This window comes from Octopus sinensis, unplaced genomic scaffold (genome assembly GCF_006345805.1).
Source record: "Octopus sinensis unplaced genomic scaffold, ASM634580v1 Contig00229, whole genome shotgun sequence".
NCBI lineage: Eukaryota > Metazoa > Mollusca > Cephalopoda > Octopoda > Octopodidae > Octopus > Octopus sinensis.
The window spans coordinates 7,559-19,412 of record NW_021823767.1 but is presented as its reverse complement, the minus strand read 5'-3'; the positions used below and the strand labels follow the sequence as shown (position 1 = coordinate 19,412).

General features: G+C 34.8%; 1 long non-coding RNA gene across 1 annotated transcript; it reads left to right on the top strand.

Moving 5' to 3' along the window:
- Positions 1 to 4,226: 4,226 nt before the first annotated feature.
- LOC115226867 lies at positions 4,227 to 10,932 on the top strand. Its single transcript, XR_003883045.2, has 4 exons — positions 4,227 to 4,281; positions 7,158 to 7,240; positions 8,865 to 8,916; positions 10,875 to 10,932. It is a non-coding gene; the product is annotated as an uncharacterized LOC115226867 (long non-coding RNA).
- The last annotated feature ends 922 nt before the right edge of the window (positions 10,933 to 11,854 follow it).

Sequence of the window (11,854 nt, the reverse complement as noted above, 5' to 3'; positions counted from 1 at the left end):
GAGATCTCCCTTTTAGTAGAAGAAATAGCTATAACCCTTTGACTGCTATTTCTAAATTCGGTATGTGGTAAGGCAACTCGTTGCTAAACCCTTATTGCTTAGTATTACTTAAATTTTCCTCGAATGAGGCTTTTACATGCCGAAGACTACTTGGTGTAATTGATAATTTTTCCAAATTAATTAATTTCACCCTTCATTATTACGGATATAAATATATACATATATATATATTATATATATATATATATATATATTATATATATATAATATATATATATATATTTATACTTAGTAATTAAGGGTTTAGCAACGACTTGCCTCACCACACACCGAATTTAGAAATAGCAGTCAAAGAGTTATAGCTATTCTTTCTACTAAAAGGGAGATCTCAGTAAAACCACAGCACTTGAAAGGCAAACACAGACAGGTACGAGAGAAATGACGACAATCGATCATACAATATTAAGTCACACTACAATTATGAATAATTGTATATTAAATTTCGAGGTACTAGGAGACATCATCTCAACTCGGTATCAGAGCGAGCTAAAGTCTTTGCTGCACGCGGTTGGGAGGGGGATGGTGACACAAACTTTCATTCACACATTGAATTTGGTGATACTGGTAACGACTTTAGCTCGCTCTGATACCGAGTTGAGATGATGTCTCCTAGTACCTCGAAATTTAATATACAATTATTCATAATTGTAGTGTCCTACGCTGATGAGAAAAAATGTTGGGTAAGACATAATTATCTAATTCTTATGCTTTCCTAAAACTTAATTTCGAAACGTACGTCCGTAGGTGACTTAATATTGTATGATCGATTGTCGTCATTTCTTTCTCTCGTGCTTGTCTGTGTTTGCCTTTCAAGTGCTGTGGTTTTACTGAGATCTCCCTTTTAGTAGAAAGAATAGCTATAACTCTTTGACTGCTATTTCTAAATTCGGTGTGTGGTGAGGCAAATCGTTGCTAAACACTTAATTACTTAGTATTACTTAAACTTTCCTCGAACGGGGCTTTTACATGCCGAAATCTACTTGGTGAAATTAATGATTACTCCAAATTAATTAATTTCACCCTATATTATATATATATATATAAATTTATTATATATATGCATACATATGTATAAATATATTATATATATGTATATATATATGCATATATATATATAAATATATTATATATATATACATATATATATAAATATATATATATATATATTTATATATATCTGTATACATACATACATACATACAAACATATATATATCTATATCTATATATATATATATATGTAGGTCCCGGGTTGATTCGGGGTTAACCACAGTAAATAAGGTACTCAATACATAGCAGAGTAAAATTAATTTATTATATAGAAGGAGCTTCTACAGGACTAGAACTGTTTCATTCAAGAGAAATCTTCAGGATTATATATTTATATATATATACATACATACGCTTACACACAACTATATATAAAATTACTTCTCGTATATATATCTACTAACATATTAATGGATGGACGATTTTTAATGTGTTTAGAGAGATCGATAGACAGAACTATCGATTGTTTGATAAATAGATATATTGGTAGATAGGTGGACAGCCTGAATGAGTGTTTTGTAGATAGATATATAGATATATTGGTAGATATGTAGACGGACTGATTGAGAGTTTGATAGATAGATAGATAGATAGATAGATAGATAGATAAATAGATAGATAGATAGATAGATAGATAGATAGATAGATAGATAGATAGATAGATAGATAGATAGATCGAGAGATACATAGAAAGATCGATTGATTGGATAGTTTCATTCACTCGTGGTTATAAATGTCAGGAAGTTGTAGATCGATTCCTTACAGGCCAGTGATGAACAGGTTCTGAATTCATGGACCTCGAAAGGATAAAGACATATTGTAGATGACAATTATAAAAGCCCCCAAAAAGGTTGTGCGATAGATAGTGTTGCAAAATAGAAAGCAATGAATTTGTCAATTACTATACGTAGCAAAGACATAGGATTACAAAAATGAAAGGTAGTTTACAAGTCAATAATGAATTGTGCTCCATGTTGTAAGATAGAGATTGACATTTCTTGCTGAAATATTTTACATAGAAAGGCCTTATATATGTACGTCTGCCGCTTTCGTGTGCATACATAAATGAACATGTATGACTGTATCGCTTCATGTGTATATTCGAATGTGCATACACACACACACACACACACACAAAACAAACAGCCACACACACGCGCACACAAACACACACACACACACACACGCACACACACACACACACACACACGCACACACACACGCACACACACACACATAAACAAACATACACAGACACACAAACAGACACACACACACTCACAAATAGACACACACACACACAAACAGACACACACGCACACACACACACACACACAGAGGCACACACACAAACACACACACATACACACACGCACACACACACACACAACACACACACACACACAACAGACATACACACACACACAAATAGACACACACACACACACACACAAACAGACACACACGCACACATATATGTGTCTATTTATTTCTGGATGTATTTTTTCCTATCTAGATTTAGCTCAGAGCTGCGTCCATGATGATGCACCATACATACATACATACATACATACATACACACATACATACATACATACATACATACATACATACATACATACATACATACATACATACATACATACATACATACATACATACATACATACACACATACATACATACATACATACATACATACACATATACGTACATACATACATATATGCACCAATCCATACATACATACATAAGTACATACATACATCCATACATACATGCATACATACACATATACTTACATACATACAAACATACATACATACACACATACATACATACATACATACATACATACATACATTCATGCATACATACATACATACATACATTCATGCAAACATATATAGATGTACCCATACAGACACACAGACACAATTACACACGAATACACACACAGAGACGCACAGTAATATAGATACATACACTATGGTTTGTTTCTTCGGATGAAGTTTTCGTGTTTAATTGCCGAAGAATTCCTGGGATGATTTGTTTCCAGAGCTCCCTCCGTCAAATTAATGAACAGGTCCAGAAATGTGCCATACGATCAGTTGCCGATATATTTGCAGTGCAATGTAAATAGTTTTGCCCAAGAACATAACGCCCCACCGTGTCCTTGAATCGAACGTACAACCCTTTGTTCGTGAGTTTAAAACCTGAAGCACTAAACCACGTTGAAATATTTTAGCGTATATAAATATATGCATCTATCCCAGTATTCATTGATTTCGCTTTCTGTGTCGAATTGGCACCCAAAGCTCGACGTAATCTATTTTTTTTAATGTATTTAACTTTCCGTACTGGTTTCTTCAGCTGAAGGCACCGTCACGTCCCAACGAACATTAGCGAGCAAGTATAAATTCAAAATTGAAATAAGTTACCATCATCTAAAAAAACTATTGATAAAATAGCCAACGAACATAATCTAAATATGAAAAAAATTTATGAAAAGTCAGGGTACACTAAGTAACTATTTGCATGAAAGAAGAAGGAAATTCCAAAACCACGTATCTCTCAATATATGTAAACACGCACGAAGAATGGTGCAAATACTCTAAGAAATTTTAATTTATTGTTTGTTTGCCATTGTTGATTTCGGAAGTCGGGGGCCTTCAACTGAATAAAGGTACACGGAAAGGTAAATATATTTTTAAAAGTAGGTTACGTAGAAAGCGAAATAAATTGATGCTGGGATATCTACCCACCTGTTTGTAGATTTACAAACTGGAAGATTAGTTTTTCTAAATGCATTTGCAACATTCTCCGTGCGTGTTTAGGTTCGTTAGGCTTAATTATTTCTCATTGTGATGGGTTTGCTTTTGCCATATAAAAGCATGAAATAAAGGAGTACCCGATGCACAGAGGATGTAGGAAAGCGGTAAGCCACCAAGATGTAACATAACGATGAAAATTTGGTGGAATTAACAATGAAGTTGTCTCCCACATCATCAAAAGAAGCTGTCCAAAAGTGCCATTATCGTATTGCTTAGCTTTAAATTCTAAACATTGATGAATGTTCTGAAAATCTATTTCTATGATGTTATTTCTATTTTTTCACAGAACCGTTTCCTTTCCAAGAAATCTGTGGATGACAAAGCTGTTCACACGCCAAGTAAGAATTAATTTTATATCGTTCAAGATAAAAACGTATTATTACCGGATTAAATATTATAAAATATTCTGTTTCAATCTCTTTTAGCTAACTTCATTTAAATGTGTCTCCTCACCTACTGGCTTCCAATTTTTTGCGGGTTCCATTCGTTTTTCATTTTTTACATAATCTGCTCAGCGATATACACAACTTTAAGTTGCATGCTTAATTGAATTTGAAAATGTGACCCTCCTATACTATGATATTAACTATGTTCATATGAGTTTATATTCAGGACCACGTCAATAAATGAAAGCAATTTTGTGTACATGTTAGACTATAATCTGGAAAAAAGTATGTAAGAAATATTTTCACTTCAGATCAAATATTAGTGTAAGCAATAAGAAATTGTTGGGTTTACCCTATGTTGTAGTAAGAAAGAGAATCAATAAAACCATCCACATATTGTTGTTGCTCAGTAATTCTGCGATTCTGGTGTTGTAGAGAAACCAGGCACCTGTCTTCGAGTGCAATTCCAGAGGGAAGCAATTGTTATTAAGATTACCGGTTTAGTTGACAAGCGTAACCAATCTGAGCGAATGGGTTCTATCTGCCCATCACTTTTCTGGTCTATCCCCAGATCCTTCGCCGGCTGATCCAGATTGAAGAGTTTGTATTGTGATTCTTTTCTGTGAGATTGAAATCGCATTTCCTTAGTACAGGTGCTGTCATCTCTCAATACAGAGAATCAGAAGTTCGAACTGGAGACATTTGCTGATCTCTGATTAACCATCGCAGTCGAATTACGTTGCTCAAGAGATCCCTTGCAATTCGCATAATTTCGGTCGTAGTATTTCAGTCACGAAATTTTAACTTCAACACCAATAGTTAATGTCTTTTACCTTCGTGTTCTGTAGTGTTTCTGGTTTAGTGTTCTGTACATTTGCAGATCCTATACTTAAGAATATTATAGAAATACTTTTAAAGGCAACATTATAATTAATGATATTCACCTTTCTAATTTAGAAAATGATATTATACTAAATAGCTTTTAAATACAGATATTTTAAAGACAAATGTTAAATTCTCTTTGCACCTAAAATTAAAAATCAATTAATAGCAGCATATCTGTTACAAATAAATACATTTCTACAGAATTTTTATTTTGAAATAAAGTAACATTCTAATTAAATCGTTAAAAAATTAGTTGTAATGAGTTAAATTTGTATTTCAATATGCTTTTTATATGTATATATTCTAATGCATAAAATCAAATAATAAAAATATGAAATCGCAAAAATAAATTTCATTACTGTTAAATAATTTTAGACAGGCTTTTCCTAAACATATTTTTCTCATTGAACGATTTCATTCCACTTCAAATAATATATTTCTTCTCTGAAAAAGAAATAAATATCTTGATTTCTTAAAATTACCACCTGTACCCTTTCCTTACTTAAAGCTACAGAGATGACCTTGTAGCTAATATTTTTGACAAAGCCTTCACCATAATATACGTTTCATAGAGCTCTATTACCACGATACGGAAAGAAGCGGCTTCCAGCGGCTACAGAGAATCCATTTAAGCGCTGTCTACATTCAAACTAAGTGATCAATGGAATCAGATGATGCATTTCATAACACAAAATATATTAAAATAACAAAAATATTTTAATTTTTTGACAATTATTCCATTTTCTTGATCCCTTAAAGCCACACCACTTTTGTAAGACATTTTCATGGCGAATTTTCGTCATAAATTCCATCCCATATAGCACTTCCATTTGAACGTAGCTACTGTACCGTCTTCTTTAACAATAGGTGAGATGTTCTGATGAAAAATCAACTTTTCTGGTTACTTACCATTTTCTTCGCCACTTAAATTCATACAACTTTTTCCAAACTAATAATCTTCACCAAAAGTTCCTTCGCAATGAACACATTCTTTTAAATCTAATTATATACATTCCTTTAAAAATAACCAATATATGTTGATTCAAAGTCAAATTTTTATCCTTACCCTCCATTTTTGATCTAGCCTTTTATTTAACTTTTGATCTAGCCTTTTATTTGATGCTCCAACCTTGAATTAATTTATCTCAAAAAATTTAGCTCAAGACTCGATCATCATTGCTAAAGAACCGCATTGAATTCGGCTGAGAAGTGAATTAGTGATGAATCATGGAAATCTTTACCAGTAACTAAAAGTATACATTCACCCCCAGGCGTGGGGGACTATTTCTCGGGATCAGCTTTACGTTCAGAGGAGAAAGAATTTTCAAACCCTTTGTTTGTTTGTTTGTTTGTTTGTTTCTTCCTTTCTTTCTTTCTTTCATTCTTTCTTTCTTAACACATTAAATCCTCTGTCCTACATAACCTTAGTTCGTTCGTTCGTTCCTTTCTTCCTCCAATCCCCTTCCTTCCTTCCGTCCTTCATTCCTCCTTTCATTCCTTCCTTCTTTTCTTCCTTCCTCCCTTCCTTCCTTTCCTTCTATCTGTCTTACTGTCTTTCTTTCATTTTTCTACCTTTTTTTCTTTCATTCGTTCTTTCTTTCTTTGTTTCTTCGTTCCTTCTTTCCTTCCATCCCTCCTTCCTTCCCTCTCACCCTTCCTTACTTCCTTCTTTCTTTCCTTCCTTTTCCTTCCTTCCTTCCTTTCTTTCTTTCTTTCTTTCTTTCTTGTCTTTCTTCCTTTCTTTCTTCCTTCCTTCCTTCCTTCCTCCTCCCTTCCTTCCTTCCTTCCTTCCTTCCTTCCTTTCCTTCCTTCCTTCCTTTCGTCCTTCCTTCCTTCCTTCCTTCTAATCATTGTCTCCCCAATTCATTAATTCCCAGCCAAGAAATTCTCTCCCACATGGTTCACCAATTATTTTCTTTTAAACTACATTGTTTCCTTCGCAGCTTCACAGGACCCGGTCCTGGGTCCCTGTATGCCCGGTGGGATGCAACAAGATGTCCACGCAACACCAGTCTGTAATACGATAGTTAGTATATTCTGTTTCTATTCTTTCACTCTATTTCTTTCTTTCACTCTCACTTTCTCTTCATCTCTCTCCCTCTCTCTCCTTCTTTCTGATCTGCACAAACGTTTGTCCTATTATAGTATATCACGTTTTAAACGGCGATTATAGATTCTCTTGAGATTACACAAATCTACTTTCACCGTTGAATTTATTTGGTCATAGCCGAAGTATAAATGCCGTCAAGTGTGACACGAAATCCCAGTACACCGTCTGGAACGTCACCTGCAGAATTAATATTCGCTAGGAAGATTAGATCCGTGTTCGAGAAGATGCCACAGTGTAAAACTTGAAAAATATCGGACAAGAAATGTAATACAAAATATTTCATAATTGGTGACAAACTTTGATAAAAATAAATATGCAAAAATGGCAAGAGAATGTGGGAAGACGGAGTAATTGCTAATCAGAATAGCAAAGAGTTATTTCCCAATATTAGTATAAAAGACTTATGAACCAACATAAAAAAATGTGGTTTACTGAGTTTTAACGTCAAAGGAAACCAAATTAATGAACAGGTCCAGAAATGTGCCATACGATCAGTTGTCGATATATTTGCAGTGCAATGTAAATAGTTTTGCTTGAATCGAACGTACCACCCTTTGTTCGTGAGATTAAAATCTGAATCACTAAACCACGTTTAAATATTTTAGCGTATATAAATATATGCATCTATCCCTATAAGGCAGACTTACATAAACGAACAAACACGCATTCACATGCGGAAAGATACACACAAACGCATATACATCGTATTGTTGGACCGCTGAATTCCGCGCAGGTCTTTTTCCGTGAAAACAAATATCTTATCCATTGAAAGAAAAATAAAAGTCTCCAAAACCGTGAATCTCTCACTATACGTCAACATGCACGAAGAATGTAGCAAATACATTTGGGAAAACAGTTGTTCCAGTTTGTAAATCTACGAGTAGAAGGGTAGATATCCCAGTATTAATTGATTTCGCTTTCTGCGTCGAATTGGCAACCAAAGCTCATCAGCAAGTCTTATTACGTAAACTATTTTTTAAAATGTATTTAACTTTCCGTGCTCGTTTGTTCAGCTGAAGGCACCGTCACATCCGAACGAACATTAGCGAGCAAGTATAAATTCAAAATTCAAATAAGTTATCATTATCTTTAAAAAATAATGATAAAATGGCCTACGAACATAATCGAAATATGAAAAATATATATAAAAAGTCAGTGTACAGTAAGTAAATATTTGCTAGAAAGAAGAATGAAATTGCAAAACCACGTATCTCACAATATATGTAAACACGCACGAAGAATGGTGCAAATACATTCAGAATTTTCAATTTATGTTTGTTCGACATTGTTGATTGCGGAAGTCGCGGGTCTTCAATTGAAAAAAGGTACACGGAAAGGTAAATATATTTTAAAAAGTTGGCTACGTAGAAAGCGAAATGAATTGATTCTGGGATATCTACCCAACTGTTTGTAGATTTACAAAGTGGAAGAATAATTTTTCTAAATGCATTTGCTACATTCACCGTGCGTGTTTAAATTCTAAACATTGATGAATTTTCTGAAAATCTATTTCTATGATGTTATTTTATTTTTTTCATAGAACCATTTCCATTACCAGAAATGTCTAGATGATAAAGATGTTCACACGCCAAGTAAGAACTAATTTTATATCGTTTAAGATAAAAACGTAAAAGAAATGTCTGTGGCCTGATTAAATATTAAAAAATATTCAGTTTTAATCTCATTTAGCTAAATTCATTGAAATGTGTCTCCTCAACTACTGGCTTCTAATTTTTTCGGGTTTCCTTCGTTTTTCATTACTTACCCTATCTGCTCAACGAAATACACATCTTTAAGTTGCATGCCTAAATTAATTTGAAAATGTAACCCTCTTATGCTATGATATTAACTATGTTTATATGAGTTTATATGCAGGACCACGTCAATAAATAAAATCAATTTTGTATACATGTAAGTCTATAATCCGGAAAAAGTATGTAAGAAATATTTTCAGTTCAGATCTAATGTTAGTGTAAGCAATAAGAAATTGTAGGGTTTACCCTGTGTTGTAGAATGAAACAGAATCAATAAAACCATCCACATATTGTTGTTGCTCAGTAATTCTGCGAGTCTGGTGGTTATAGAGAAATCATGCACCTGTCTTTGAGTGCCATTCCAGAGGGAAGCAATTGTTATTAAGATTTTCTAGCCTTTTATTTAATTTTTCCTCTTGCCTTTTATTTGATGCTCCAACCTTGAATTAATTTATCTCAAAAAATTTAGCTCAAGACTCGATCATCATTGCTAAAGAACCGCATTCAATTCGGCTGAGAAGTGAATTAGTGATGAATCATGCAAATCTTTACCAGTAACTAAAAGTATACATTCACCCCAGGCGTGGGGACTATTTCTCGGAATCAGCTTTACGTTTATAGAAAAGAATTTTCAAACCCTTAGTTTTGTTTGTGTTTCCTAATTTCTTTCTTCTTTCTTTCTTTCTTCTTTCTTTCTTCTTTCTTTCTTTCTTTTTTCTTTATTTTCTTTCTTTTTCTTTTTTCTTCTTCTTTCTTCTTTCTTCTTTTTTTTCTTTTCTTTCCTTATGCCTTGTTTCTTTCTTTTCTTTCTTCTTTCTTTTCTTTCTTCTCTTTTCTTTCGTAACTCATTAAATCCTCTGTCCTACATAACCTTCGTTTTTCGTTCGTTCCTTTTTCTCCCGAGTCCTCTTTCCTTCCTTCGTCCTTCATTCATCATTTCTTCCTTCCTTCCTTCCTTCCTTCCTTTCTTTCTATCTGTCTTTCTATTCTTCTTTTTTCTACATTTTCTTTCTTTCCTCTTTCTTTCTTTTTGTCTTTGTTTCTTCCTTACTTCATTCTTTCCTTCCTTCTTCCTTATCTCTTGTTTCTTTCCTTCGTTTTGCCTTTCTTTTTCCTTCTCCCTTTCTTCCTTCATTATTCCTCCTTCGCTCCTTCCTTCGTTCCTTCGTTACCTCCTTCCTTCCTCTTTCATTCTTTCTTCCTTCATTCTTCCTTCCTCCTTCCTTCTTCCTTCATTCTTTCCTAACCTTCCTTCTCCTTCCTTCATTTCTTTCCTTCTTCCTTCCTTCGTTTCTTTTATTCCTTCTCCCCTTCCGTCCTTCTCCTTCCTTCCCTCCTTCTTCTTCTCCTTCCTTCCTTCCTTCCTTCCTCTTCTTCCTTCCTTCCTTCTTCCTTCCTTCCTTCCTTCCTCCACACCTTCCTTCTTCCTTCCTTCCCTCCTTCCTTCCCCTTCCTCCCTTCTTCCTTCCTTTCTTCTCCTTCTTCTTCCTTCCTTCCTTCCTTCCTTCCTTCCTCCTTCCTTCCACACCTTCCTTCCTTCTTCTTCCACCACCTCCTTCCTTCCTTCCTTACTGCCCCCTTCTTCTTCCTTCCTTCTTCCTTCCTTCCTTCCTTCCTTCCTTCCTTCCTTTCCTTCTTCCTTCCTTCCTTCTTCCTTCCTTCCTCCTTCCTTCCTTCCTTCCTTCCTTCCTTCCAATATTGACTCCCAATTCATTAATTCCAGCCAAGAAATTCTTCTCCCACATGGTTCACCAATTATTTTCTTTTAAACTACATTGTTTCTTCGCAATTCACAGGACCGTTCCTGGATCCCTGTATACCCGGTGGGGTAGAACAAAATGTCCAAGTAATTCCAGTCTGGTATACGATGGTTAGTATATTCTGTTTCTAATCTCTCTATCTCTATTTCTTTCTTTCTCCCTCTCTCTCTCTTTCTCTTCATCTCTCTCCCTCTCTCTCCTTCTTTCTGATCTACACAAACGTTTGTCCTATTATAGTATATCACGTTTTAAACGGCGATTATAGATTCTCCTGAGATTACACAAAACTACTTTCTCAGTTGAATTTATTTGGTCATAGCCGAAGTATAAATGCCGTCAAGAATGATCACACGAACAGGATATCATCGAAATTACCCCCATGAACCCAACCACAGAATATAGTTACCCAAGGACTGTATGCATTAACTACGCACTATTCCACCACTTAATCTCTCTAGTGCCTCATGGTAATTCAATTCTGTGCTCTCCAGTCAGAAGACACAATTTTCCACCTCCTCCTCATCAACTTTTCTTTCTTTAAACGAGATTTGTTTTTGCTTGAATTACGATGGAACAGACTTTTCCTGTCTATAACCGGACCCTCAACGGTTTCCTCAAAGGTTTCCCAATTCAGCCTAAACTGAACCTTACAAAACTTTCTCCACTCGTTTTCCTTAAGACGTAAAATCACCCCAGTGATGCAGGAAATAAAGCCAACGCGACCATAACGTGTATCTTCACGTGACCTGTTCACGACTAGCCGAGAGTTTCAGCTACGCTGTGCAGGATGTTCTGTTAAATAACTTTTAACTACCCATCGACTGTCAATACTCTGCACCTCAACGTGATCTTCTCTTTTATAATGGTTAAAAATTCCTTGTATCGTTCTTCTATTTTATCTCCGTTAAAACGTGAACAAAATCGTCTTTTCCATTTTAGAGGAAATGCGTGACGTAACGGCCTTCCCTTCGCACTCTTTTGACATCTGCACACAACCATCTACAGCCATGTATCTA